Source organism: Haemaphysalis longicornis, unplaced genomic scaffold (assembly GCF_048455015.1).
Source record: "Haemaphysalis longicornis isolate Haplotype H1 unplaced genomic scaffold, Haemaphysalis longicornis Haplotype H1 scaffold_4, whole genome shotgun sequence".
Classification (NCBI taxonomy): Eukaryota; Metazoa; Arthropoda; class Arachnida; order Ixodida; family Ixodidae; genus Haemaphysalis; species Haemaphysalis longicornis.
This window is the reverse complement of record NW_027526361.1, coordinates 99,662,443-99,676,360: the sequence shown is the minus strand read 5'-3', so window position 1 is coordinate 99,676,360 and position 13,918 is coordinate 99,662,443. Positions and strand designations below refer to the sequence as shown.

The window sequence follows — 13,918 nt, the reverse complement described above, 5'->3', positions numbered from 1 at the left end:
GTTATCTTTGTCAGCAAAAATATTTTGCGCAACAAGCCCCACTTGAACTCGTTTTTCAAACGCAAACTACAAGTTGTGCATGTTTGAGATATTTGAGAGTCCGCGAGTCTCCGGATTGTGGCTGGTGTGTGTCCATCTGTTTACGGTTTTGTCGCAGTGTAGCGTTAATATTTACGTTTCTGTTTTCATTTTAAAGCTTCATATTTTGCTGGTATGACTACGTACAATTCAAGCATGCATATCCGTGGGTTGTTCCATGTATTTTCTGATGCGTGCACAGATGTGTGCACACCAAAGGCTATTTGAGGCGCTACAAAAATATGCACTGGATACACGGCATTTTTTTTGCAGCGGTCTTACGCCAAGTAGCGTGCACATACGTAAATGCATTTATGGATCTGTTCTTTTTATTTCTTTTCGGGTACTATGTGCTTCGGGAACGTTGGCGCCGCAGGCAGCTGATCCGTGTACTGTCGTCTGCTTGTATTGTAGAAGGGGCGCTTTCTAAATTATTTCGGCTTTTATTCCCGCAGAACTCGTCAGCGTAATATTTCTGTTATTATAACAATTGTGAATTTAAAAAAACGTGGTAATTGTTGTATACTTCTTTTACGGTTGTTGTTTAAAAATTAAGCCGCATAGCGAACTGCTGTATATGTTTATTTTGTTCTTAAGAAAAAATTCCGCCGCCGCTCCCAGGTGGCGCCACATGTTTATTTGAAACTGCAGTGCACGAGGCCCATAGCCAACCTTGGGCCTAGCGCCTACGTTAGGCCTAACTACATGGTTGCCTAGTGCTTCACCTTAGACCTAACTGTAGGCCTTAAGGTTTACGTCTTCAGCCGGCATCCACAGCGTGACGTCTTGACGTACGATCAGTTTTGCGTTACTTGACACGTTGTATGTTGACGATACGTTTTGTGCAGAATGAAAATAGGCCTAAGAACATAATTATTCATGTAAATTGGCGAGTGGATGCAACAGCTTCCCTCCCAATCTCACGGCCCATTTACAAATTTTTCTGATGTGCTGCGTCAATATTCTCCCTCACAGAGCTCCTACTCACTCCAGAAAGGTATCCTAGCTTTGACATTGGTAATTGGCTCACGGCCGATTCATTAGGCTGCGCAATACACATACAGGGCTGTCACCTAAATGCACGTGAGGAGTGTTACGTGCATCTGAATGTGTTATGCAAAAGGACAGGAGACTCAATCCCATCGGATTTGTTTGGCTGAATTGGCCGCGCTTGCACGGTGAGTGAGCGTGACATCAGCGCCCAGGCTATAGCATGCAGTGAGATAGTGGCGCAACTCCGAGCGTTTTTAAGGGTCTGCGTTCTTTTATAGGCTGTGCAATTTTAGGTTGTATCAGTCAGCCATTTTTTGCGCCACTTGCTGGCCACAACGGCTCTGTATCTCTCTTTCCCACCGCGTTGAGTAATGCTGCAGCATAAAAATTTAGAATTGACATGCTTCGCGCTTAACCACCGGCCACGCGGACGTGTTAACTATAAGCCGTCCACGCCCCCCTACGTACTGCCAAAGAAAAGAGCGTACAACAAATAAGCATCAGCAACTCGGGAACTAGAAAGGCAGGAAAAGAATAAGATTTGGCTAATTTACAAGGAAAATTGGAGAGGAAGCAGAAAAAGAACCAGCAAGGGATAACGAAGTAATGGTCACAGTGGACGAAGCTTGAGAAGAGTAAGAATAGAAAAGCGGTGCAAGCGCGCTAACGAAAGTCCGGTACGACACACCCTCCCTTCCCCTCGTCGCCGCAGAAACCCTGCTGCCATGGCGCATTCGTCCGTACTCAGTCACTTACTGAGCCCGCCTTCTAACTAGATGTGTACGACGCAGACCCAGCCTTGCTCTTCTTCCAAAGGGGGACCTCGTTACGGGGCTTTGACCTTTTCGCACCTCGGAGCTTCTCGTCCGGAGCACCAGATCGTATTAGAGGCGCCCATTAGTGGATAAAGCGCGCGTCGGCCCTGTGGCTTCGCGCTCGCCTTAGACGAATTCGCCTCGCAATCTGAACACAGAAACTATAATTATCCGCGAAGAAGAGTGAACGTGGTACGGCAGGCTCTTTTTTGGCGTGCATAATACGTTTTCGCTGTAGGTGCCCGGCAGGTGCGCACCCGCGCGTGCGTGGAGTGCCAGCAATTAATAAAAAACACTCCATCAGTCACAAAGCAAATCAAAAAGATTAGACGTTTCGGAACCCGTACGTGTTCCTTGTTCACAATTAGATTGTGAACAACGGCTTTATTGTTATATTGTTACATCCTGAACAATTAGTCTGTGCGGGTTCTGAAACGGCAATCATTTTCCTTGCTTGTTAGTTGACGGCGTCACTTTTTCTTCAAGGAATTAACGCCTGACCAGACAAACTGTCGTCGAACCTTTGACCACGTCACCAAATTATGAGTGCATGTGCGCGTGTGCGTGCGTGCGTGCGTGCGTGCGAACGCGTGAGTGGATACGTGTGTTTTGTTAGTCATCAAAATATCTTGCATTCCTGCCATTTGGATTTTTGGAGTTTTTGATATGCTCGGTTCATTCTATTCGGCTCTTATAGGACTGATATGGTCGTACAGTAGAGCCGGCTTTCTTCTCGGGTCGCAACAAATATACAGTCGAACTTCGTTATAACGGAGTAGTATCGGCACAGTAAATTTAAAGTTCGTTATAACCGATATTCGTTGTAACAGTAGAGGTAAAAATCTGTTCTAAAAAAATCTAAAATCTCGCTCGAACAAAAATCCTCGGTACAAAAACGCATTTCTTGAGACTTCGAGTCCACTATAAACAAGCTCACCCTTACCTTTCTCCTTGTTGCATCTCAAACTCAAGGAAACAGGAATATGAGTGCGTGAAATTACGCGGGTTCGATTCCCGGCCGCGGCGGCCGCTTTTCTGATGGAGGCGAACAGCAAAAACGCCCGCGTGTACGACATTTCGGCTCACGTCAAAGACACCCAGGTGGTCAAAATTAATCCGGAGCCCTCCACTACGGCGCGCCTCATCGCCTACGTTCGTTGCATCGGCGCGTTAAACCCTACAATCAAATCAAGTATGTGAAATTACAACATAACAACGTTAACTTGACAAGACATGCCTGCGTCCTTATTTATTTAATGAAAGATGTGATCTTTGTATGGTGGCTATTCACAGTAATGAGAAGGAGCAAGTTTTCTACAGTGTTTACGAACAAAAGTGCCTTTACACTTCTGCAGTTAACAAGAACGGGTTTTTTTTAAGCGAAGCTTTCTATCTCTGCCAGCCAACGGTTCTTTTGTGGTATACGCGACAACAAACTCCCAACGCAGTGAAGCAGGCGGCGGGGGTAGCGGGGGCCGAGGGTTTCACTCACGGAGCTCACTATAGATGGCGCGGCCAATTTACCCAGCGTTCCCCAGCAGAAGTGCCTTCTCGCCGGCGGTGGCGTCCGGGGTACGGCTTTGTCGTCTGCTTTAGCGACGGTTGTTTTGGGCCTGTTTTGGGGCAGCTTCGCGTCCATTGTGCGGTGCCTTTGCACGGCTTGATTAACTTGTTCGACATCACCTCCAGGGTAACCCGCACCCGACGGAATTAAGTGGTCGTACGGCAAAAATACGTTAAGGACTTGTTTGCAGGGCGGGAAAACAAAATGTACAAACTACATACAGACATCTGGCCGCTAGAGAAACGCTACCTTTTGCGCACTGCTTGCCACAAATAGGACTGCGTTTTCTAATTTGGCGAATACCAATTCGGTCGTGTTTTAACAAGTATTACAAAGGCGGAAGGAGCAACTGGTCCTGATAAATAGCGATTATAAAAGTTCCCTCAGCTTTCTCGCAATTATCAAACTTACTAAATAACTAGTTTAAATCGGCAGAAATGGTAGTCATTAACCTCACATGCCGTATTGTTTCGGTGTCTGCGCTTGTGTCACGCGGTGGTGTAGCCCCGAGCTAGCACGCCAGGATGGCTAGGTACCGCTGTCCCCCCCTTCGAAAGACGCCCTTCTCCGCTTTCTCTCTCCCGACTCACGGCCAGGCTACAGCGGCGGCGTCCGCCGCTCTAGCCCGGCCGTGGCCGACGCTGCTGCTGCGTTCGGGACGCCGCCCCCGCGAATTCCAGGCAATGGCTGGCAGAATCTCTGGTTTCACTCTTTGTAGAGCCACGTGTGTGAATTCAGGTGACGTCGCGTGGGCAATTGTTGGGGGTGTCATTTAAAGCTTCGCTTTACAACCCCCTTCACAGTGTGGATTGGACCCAATTTTTTTCAAGTAGCTTCTCAAACTCCTGGTCAAATATTTCTTCGTTATATCCGATATCGCGTGCGGCTTTCACGGATTCAGTTTCGTTATGAAAGAAAAAGTGTCATTGAACTAAAGAATGACCAACCAAAGTTTGTATTTAGCTCGCTATAGCTGATAATTCGCTATATTAGTGTTCGTTTTAACGTGGTTCAGCAGTACGGGCTTATGGCAGTTGATTGACCATGGATGGGGACAGACAATATGGTTTGTTATTGCTAAGGACCAAGATTTTGGGTTTATCTCGTGAACGTCATATAACACTGCTTAATCTGGACTTTGAATTCTAGTTTAAAGAAAAAGAGACCGTTCTACAAACGGAGCTGTTTAAGCTTGAGCTTGGTCCGGCGGCATTAATAAAAAAATATCAAGAAAGAAAAAACAAAATCGCCATTCGAGAAGGCACGCGACCGCGTTTCCCGCGCTTTGATGGCCCCGCCGTGCGAGGCCGGCTCTGCTGCGTGGCGTTATCGAGTTACGTGGACAGATATAGCGTCAACACCCGTGCTGACTGCCGCGGACGTGGTGCAGTTGCTATCAGATGTACTACCTCCACAGGCATCGGGGCCGTTGCGTCTGTTGTGCGGCCCCTCCCGAGCTGGCTGTCTGCGGCAGCCGCCTAGGCTCGATGTCGGCCAGAAAGCGCGTCATCCCTATTTCATATTTGCCGCGATTTCGAGGCGCTTTTTCAAGGAAAGTGCTACGAGTTGTGCCGCGCCTCCGCCAGATGGCGCCACGGGTCCCGCGACCGAGAGAAGACGCAGTGAAACATCCCCCTCGCGAGGGGCACGATCAAATGCAGAGCATTTCCGGGGGCGCACGACGTTAAGTAGTTTGCGTTACGTTAATGTTGTTGCACTTGTGGCAACTGCTGACGAGAGAGCGCTCGTCAGCAGTAATTTGAATGAGTCAACGATATAAGGCGCATTCGTAGCCTCCCATTCTGTGTCGGCTTTGTGGCGCAGTGGGTAGAGCACCATGTACATTGCGTTCCGCCCGCAGGGTCGAGGGATCGAAACCGGGCGCCGGATAGTATTTTTTTTTATATAGTAGGGAGGGGTGCGGTGCGGACTACGGACGTCAACGCGGGTGACATCGTGAGTTACTGAAATGCTCTGCATTTAAAAACCTGAGCCGCCTGTAAAAGGTGCACCACCGAATATAGGCTATTATAACAGCGAAGCCGGCTACCGCGTTGGCTCCAGTGTGAAAACAAGGGGCATATGCGTATGCGCACGTTTTACTGTACCATTTTAGATGCGACTGCATCTCATTCACTCGCCTTGTCCCTCCATACGGCGTCGTTGTCCGTCCACACCCCTCCCCCATTCTCCTCGCCGCGCGAGCTGCGCTCTCCGCCGCTCACCCCCTCTCCTTTCCGATAGTGAACACTCTCTCGCGAGGGGCATTGGATTGGATTCGATTGGATTGGCTTGGCTTGGATTGGATTAAAGTGGATTGTGTTGGATTGTGTTGCGTCATAGCCGCGCCACGTTGCGTCATAGCCGCGGCAGGGGGTTCACGGCACGTCTCACGCGATCGGAGAATCAAAGGAAACAACAACGGAGCCCCCTATGCGTCGCATCTACCCTGGGTTCCCGCGAGGGGAGGTGGGAGTAATTTTTTAAGTGATAGCCTTTTTTGCGCTACTAAAACGCAAAAAAAAAGAATGACGCAGATTGCACTTGTGGTGCAAGACTAAAGAAAAGACCGGGCTATCTCCACTAACGTGAAACCTGGGGAGGGGCGAAATATGCAGTGTATAAGAGTATTCTTGGCGCCTATCCGTTTTTGCCTCCAGAGATGAAGCCCTTGGGGGGTTGAAGTATACAGCTTTGCTGTAAAAGTCGCGTGTCTTTGAAGCACGAGAGAGAGAGAATCAACTTTATTTAATAATGAGAGGAGTCAAGCGGACGGTTTCCTCAGTTCAGGACCCCGTTGGAGCGTCCAGCCGCCTCAGCCCGGTGGATCAGCCGAAGCTGCTCTTCGAGGCTAAAGCTGGCCAGCACTTCCTCCCACTGCTCAATCGAGGGATTAGACATAGGGGAAAGTGAGGGGTTAAGCTGGCACTCCCACACCATGTGATACAGGGTGCAGGGCGCGTTGCAGAATTGGCACTGTGAGTAGTATATTGTTGGCCAGAATAAGTAGAGTTTGGTCGGGTGGGGGAACGTGTTGGTTTGGAGGAGACGCCAGGAGCGCTCCTCTGCCTTGCTGAGGGAGGGATGGCCAGCGGGTAGCAGAAGCCTGGTGAGCCTGTAGAATTGGGTCTCCTCCTGGTATGAAGTTACGGGGATCGCTGTCTCTAGCCAAGTTTATCGCACGAAGCGTTCTAACGCGAAGCGTTGGAAAACGAGTGTCCCGGTGTGTTCTCTTACTACGCGTTACGTTCTAGCGCGAAGCGCTTGGAAACGAGTGCGTCGGTTTTTAAAGACGATAGTCTTTCTTGGGCTACTTAAACCCAGAAATTTTGGTCTGTCTGTATGTCTGTCTGTCTGTGTGTCTGTGACTCGATTCAACCACCCGGCCAAAGCAAAACAATGCCTGCGCAGTAGTCTTATATAGTCACAGCTAAATCTACCCGTCTATGTCCGGTGCAATGTTTATACTTGTCAACATTGTTGAAGAAGAACAAGACATGACGCAAATATGAGACAACAAATCAATACAGAAGTGATATTTGCAGTGTTCCTTTATAAAAAAATCAAACATGCTTGACTTTTGCGAAATTAAATACTTCATCAACTGCAGAAAAAGAATTCACTCCGCCGTCGCCTGCTGTCGCCCGCGCCACTATAGCTTCTGGCGTCATTTTAAGAAGTCAACCGGCAACAGTTAGGCAAGGTTCCATTATATAGGTTCGACATTCTGCTTGCAACGCACGTGGAGTAGGGAAACGCGGTTCTATAAACGCTGAAGTAGGGCGCCTCGATTAACGCGCGTCTTCGCCGTACAGCAGCGTTCGCATCGAGACACCCAGTTTGGAGCAGTGGAACGCGGGAAATTTAAAATGATTTAAGCAAACCTTTGGCGTCTTTACCTTTGGAGGATCGCGACGCAAGAGGAACAACATGAGAGGTGAGCGGGAAAACGAAGGGAGGCATTTACTTGGCAAAAGCCGATAAAGACTATCGTCTTTTGACGGCATTTGAACGAAAGGAGCAGATACGCGGCCAATTTTTTAGTTCCATGACTGCATGAAAGGACCACGACGACAGCAGACGCCGACAGCCCGAGCCACTAAGGGCCTTTGCGAGTAAAAGAGCGGAGGTGGGGGTCAACCTAGCTTGTTCCTCCCGGCATCCGCTGTCAGTTTGGAGGACCGACCGGGACGGTCTTGTAAAATCCGCCTAAACTTGGTCACACCCCTCAACACTTAGCCTAGCCTAGCAAGAATATCGCAAAACCTAACAAAACTTAGCAAAGCCTAGCAAAACCTATCAAAACTTGGCAAAACCCGAAGAAGCCAGGTTGACCCTCAGCTCCACTGTTTCTCCAGCCTTGCACCACGAGTGCAAGCTGCCCCATTTTTATTTCTACACCACTTTTTTATTGAGCAAGTACGACCCATAGCCTACGTAAACCTTGCTTTAAAAAATGCGTCCCACAGAACCTTAGCGTAAGTGTAGAAGAATTACGCCCGTTTTCAATATACTCTGCGCGAGCACGCATAATGACAATGCCGTGCTATTAGCAGCACGTTACTCTCTAAGCGCGCGTATAAAAATGAGCAAAACTAACAAAAAAAGAACTCACAGTGTCGTGAGGATGCGCCGCTAGAAGCACCTGGGGAAACTTGTAGGCGTGTACCACGAATCCTCCGGTTGCACGGTCTCAGCAGACGAGGCAGCATTTACATTCCTGTCAACAAAAGAGATTTGGGAAAGCTTAAAAAGATTGTGGAACAGTTTGACACAAGTGCGCTCTTAGGTACACAAGCTCGCCTAATTTTGTTCGTTTGCGTTCACCGAGTGATCCCTAAGGAATTTTGCTTGTTTTCTCTAGCGTCTGTCCCTGAGATTCAGTATACAGTTAAAACTCGATCTAACGAAGTCACCGAGAACCCAAGCAATAAAGACTGCCTTTTTACAACAAGTTGATTCCATAAATTCGATGCCTAAAGGCAGGCGCATCCCGGCAGCTATCGTGACATCGTAATTGCGGCGGCCGCAGCGCTCGCCTGCCGATCATTTAACAATGCGCTAAAAGTGCGCGGCGAAAATAATAATACAACAGGGGTTCGGGGGCAAACGTTTGAAAATCTGAACTGCCCAGTTTATCTCGTAGAGCCCCGTAAAAAGAAAACTAGATGCCTTGAATTTTTTTTTTTGTTTTTTTGACGTGTCGCAATAATCTGTATGGCGTTACGACGAAACACATTCGAAATCGCTCCTTTTTAAATGCACCAGTTTCTCAAAATAATTTGTTAAATCGGGAATGGCGCTGAGTCTATTTCGTTCGTTCGAGGTCACAAAAGCATTGAGGCGTACAGGTACTTGTGGAGGAATCACAATTTGTTCACTAGATGGAGAACTTCGTAAGATCAGGTTTCGTTACAGCGAGTTTTGACTGTAAATTCCTGGTTTTGCATCTCTTATAGTGTTTTTTCCGCTCCACTGCATGGCGATTCCGCAGGGCGCGTTAGACGCGCCCCGTGTTCAAACCATTACTCGTTATTTTCATTCAAATTTTGCCTTCTTTCTTCAAGTAGCCTCTTGGTTAAGTTTGGAGTGCACGTTTCACTTAGGGAGGCCAAGTTTAAATGAAGGCCAAGGACAAGTTAGGGAGGCCAAGTGTAAACTTTCGACTGCTCCAATAAGTGACGCGGCCATTAATTGCCAAATTTGAATGGTCGGATCGTAATGGAGGCGTGTGCCTGCTGCAAGCACTCCTCCAAAGTTTAATTGTTCATCCCGTCTTGTTGGGCTGTGCATTTAAAATTCTGGGTACGTCAGGGACCTGCCAAATTACTCTCTTCCGCGCTGTATACAGTACGTCCGGTAAAACGAAGTTCAGTGATATCTAGCAAGCCATTAGGTAGGAAAAACCGTTCGTTTCTAACGCTACACCCTAAGCCACCGAGCATTAGAGTTATGCCCAGCGAAACCTGCTCCGTGCCTGCAGGTAATCAGGTCACTAACCGACCGCTTCCCTCCTCCACAAAGTCCTCTCTTTTTCGCACCACGGTCTGGCACACCGCCACGAGGTTTAGGCGCCTACGCGGAGTAGATTAACCGTGAAGGCTCGTTCTCCTAGACTTTGGAAAAGAGTGAATGAGGAAGCGGTTCTTTCTACCACAAGCTGGCCAAAGTTGAGCGGCGAGTTTTCTCCGACCAGCACATCTCTCTCGCACAGTGCAACTCCGCACATCGAGACCTTCTCCGGGCGAAGTTTTCTCCCGTCGTCAAGCTTCGAACCAAAGCAGCTTTTCTATACCGTTGAACGGCGCCAAGTTTGGGTTCGTCCACTGTACTGAATCTCTTCTCTTCAGACGGGAAACCCAGTAAAGAGCGTGGCTGTGTAGTGAGCTAAGGGTGCTAGAGACCGTCCACTAGTCTCGCTGCGTCTACAATCCCCTCCTCTTATTGACGGGCGAGTACGTCGTCCAAGTGCGAAAGGCAGCCCGCCGAATGAAAAGGGCTCTCACAGTGGACTCTCAGAGATTGGCTCGGGCAGTGCGTTCAAAGGAGAACCCCGAGACGAGGTGAATGTCGCTATGGGAGGAGAGAGGCCACTTCTCTTTCGGCTCATTGAGCTAGAAGCCTTGCAGCCGCTAGATAAGGGAGAGCAGCGTGGCGAGTGAAGGCAGAGCAGACGTAAACACGGGTAACTTGTTGTTAGGTGAAAATGCGTATGAGTTTCTCCATGCGTTCCTTGCTGGCGTGTGGCATCGAGGAGTCAAGGAGAAAGCCCGTGCTTAGCGTGGTCACCGATGTCTATAAGACTCCTGCGACGCAGATACCTGAAAACTACGAGGTGAAGTAAAAAAGAATCAGATATTTGATGGGGGAAGAATACAGCAACATCGAATCAACGGTATAGTCAGTGACGCCTTTTAGGTGGTTAAAATCGTGGTTGGTCGCGTTATAATGAAATCTCAATTCGCAGTACTCTTCACGCATTATTCCCTTCCCCCCTAAAAGTGGTCGTCATGGCATTGAATCTAAACTGTGATGTAGTAGCCCTTCCTTCAAACAAGGCAGACGAAGAATAGGATACCTACGAGCAGAATACCGCAACACACGGGACACCCGATACACGGACGTCGCTCCGTACACAACCCGTCTCGCTCACGCACTGGTTGTCGTCGACTCCGAATCGGCTACCATTATCTCCCTTACCCTTCTCCACGCACGCACCACGACGGCTGAGGAGACAGCCATCGCTCTGGCAGCAACCACGACTTCCTCCAACTATACGAGGCAATCCTCACGTCTCTGAGGCTTTCCGCAACTACTGTATAATCCGCATCTCGCAGTCAGCGCTCAATATTATGGCCTCAATCAAGGATCACCCCATCCAAATTGTGTGGACCTCAGGCCATTCTTCCCTCGAGGGAAACGAAGCGACACACGCCGCTGCCAGAGCTCTTACACTCCGGGCGTTTTCGTTGACAGAACAGGACCTTTCCGCACCCTCCACCTCTCCCCCGGTGCGTTCCTGATAGACAGAAACCTTATATCATTATCGTTAACTATGGCTTCAACACCCGCCACCTTACCCATCCCTCAGCACGCAGGCGGCTCGCTTTTGGCGTCGACTGCAGACCAGCACATACTAAAACACCTCGATACTCCGCTACATCTCTCCCTCCACTTCCCCTTCAACTGCCCCTCTTGCTTCATCCCGAACACCTCCCCCACCTTTAGTCTTGAAATGCCCCTACGTGCCAATCTCTCTCCTTTTTCCTTTCCTTCAGCAGTGTGGACGCGATCAGGTTAGCTCACATTGCGAAGACTAGAAACGCATCAACGCTCGCGCTGAGGTTGCTGCTCTGGGTCGCAGCCTTCTAGACTAATAAGGCCACCCACTTTTAAGCTCAATAAACGCTTTTCAATAAAATAATTCATTCCATTCTGTTTAAGGTGGATAACTAGCAAAGCTGCGATGACAGAAATTTGAACGAAAATACAAACTACTGAGAAGCTAGCCGTTCTTCGACGGCATTCTAGCTGGGTAGATGATATGGAGTCGTGGTGCAGGCGTGTTCGCTAATGATGGAGATTCAGGCCCCGGCACCCTTAAGCACAGAGTATTTACGCGTCCGGCGAACTAGGAAGTTTTAACGTCCCCGGCGTCCGGAAGTCCGGTCTGTATACGTGGCCTCCCCATTACGCCGAGTGAAGAGAAGGGAAATTCAAAACGGGGAATGGAAGCTTGGCGGGGTAATGCGAGTGCCTAGCGAAAACAAACAAACAAACACGCACACACACACGAACAAATAAACAAACAAGCAAACAAACAAACAAACAAGCAAGCACACACACACACACACACACGCACACACACACGCACACACACACACGCACACACACGCACACACGGCTCGCGCTCGCGTTTTTGCGACGAGTTGCGGAGCCCAAATTCTGAAAAGGCACATTGTTGCACGCGAGAAATCCGGGGAACCCAAGCCATAAGTGGCTTCGCTGTAAAACATCTAATAGAACACTGCGTTACTGCTAATGACCGAAGAGGGGAACGCACACAAAAGGAATAACCGAAGAGGGTCATGGTATCACGACACCACGGGTTGTGGGTGCACCAGCCCCAGTCAGACAGCAGCACAGTAAAAGAGAACAAACTGCCCTTAAGGGTGCGGTGCCATGGTGATGCCTCAAGTCATTTAGATTTTTTAGATTTAGATTTAGATTTAGATTTTAGATTTTAGATCTAAATCATTTAGATTTAGATTTTAGACAAGCAGGTATCCACTCGGTTCCGGCAGCACCCGTTACAACTATAGAAATTTGTTTTCATTTATGTATTCCGGAAGCTACGGTCAACATCGTGGCCGCAAGTCCCCACTAGAATTTGCCCCGCATCTTCTGTGAGGACACTAAAAATAAAAAAAACAGCGAGATAAATTGTTTATTTTAAGGCCTCTGAAGAGCGGAAATACATAAAATTGCTTGGGGAACTTAATTCTGCTTACATGCTTTAAAGGCCTGGCGATGCGTTAATGACTTACTTAATGCTACATTGTATTCGCGTCTTTCTTTTTCTTAATCTTTTGGTGCGAATTCAACAAGAATACTAGTAACACATTCTCCAGCTTCCGCAGACGCGGTTGGGGTGTACCTGTTCTACTCACGTGGCATAATGTTCACGTGCCACGCGGCACGCAGTATTCCAACTGTTTTTCCACCGCTAATTGATTGATTGATTGATTGATTGATTGATTGATTGATTGATTGATTGATTGATTGATTGATTGATTGATTGATTGATTGATTGATTGATTGATTGATTGATTGATTGATTGATTACAGGGTTTAACGCGCCGAAGCTGCACAGGCGATGGGGCGCACTGTAATGGAGGGCTCCGGATTATTTTGACCACCAAAATCTTGTACACACGGGCGTTTTCGCTTTTCGCCTCCATTAGGAAAGCGGCCACCGTGGCCGGGAATCGAACCCGCGTCTTTGTGCTCAGCAGCACAACGCCATAGCCACTGAGCCACCGCGACGGGTCTTTCCATCGCTGCCAACGTTCGATGATGGCGCTTTTTTTAAATGTGCGGTGACTACGCTGTGGTAACGTTTTGGGTTCCGACTCGGGAGACCTGGGTCGAAATCCCATCTAAACTGGAGTCTTTTATTTACCATTAGGGAAAGGACCATCTTGCTTCCGCTTGCAAGGACTGATGCCGCTAGGCTGCTTCGTCAATTCGCGCGGAGGACCTCCATTACTCAATGGAATACACCGGACTGTGTGCATCCGCGCCTCCATAACCAGGACCCTCTACTCCAACGCCGTCTTCCGTGTGGGCTGTCTCGAGCACAGTCTACTTTACTTTGTAGACTGTGGTTGGGAGTGGCTTTCACAAAAGCCTACTCCTTCCTCATCGGGATGGCCAGTAGTGCCCAGTGCGACGCCTGCGAGGTTGAAGAGTCAATCGAACATGTGCTTTGTCGTTGCCCGCAGTATTCATCAGAAAGACGTGTTTTGGCCGCCGAGCTCCACCGATTGGACAATCAACCATTCACACAAGAGACTATTCTAGGACACCGACCCCTAGAATCGACTTCGCAGAAGGCAACAAAAGCCCTTTTGCGTTTTATTAAGGAAACAGGCTTAGCCGAAAGACTATAGTGCCCGCAAAAGGACTGAAGTGTGTGCACTGCCCTTCTCCTTTCCACTCTTTTTTGCTTGCTTTCTCTTCCATTCCCTGCGCACCCCTTCCCCAGTGTTGAGTAGCAATCCGGCCTCTAATCGTGGATAACCTCTCGGCCTTTCCGTTTGCTTTTCTCTCTCTCTCTTACAGAGGAGGCCATTTTCTGCACCAGACAACAACTACAACAACGACGGTTTTTCGCAGAACGGGGCACTTAAGGCTTTTGGCAGAAACTAAACGAGGTACGAAAGAATGGGTGGCAAACACAAGCGAT

At 48.7% G+C, this 13,918-nt stretch overlaps 1 protein-coding gene across 1 annotated transcript in view; it reads right to left on the bottom strand.

Annotated features, from left to right (window-relative positions):
* LOC144179161 (synaptic vesicle glycoprotein 2C-like) overlaps positions 1 to 13,918 on the bottom strand; it is a 283,464-nt gene that overhangs the window by 164,540 nt on the left and 105,006 nt on the right. Inside the window, exon 2 of the mRNA XM_077707402.1 lies at positions 8,066 to 8,170. The gene's annotated coding sequence lies outside the window, so the exon portion shown is untranslated. The remainder of the gene's footprint in view (positions 1 to 8,065; positions 8,171 to 13,918) is intronic.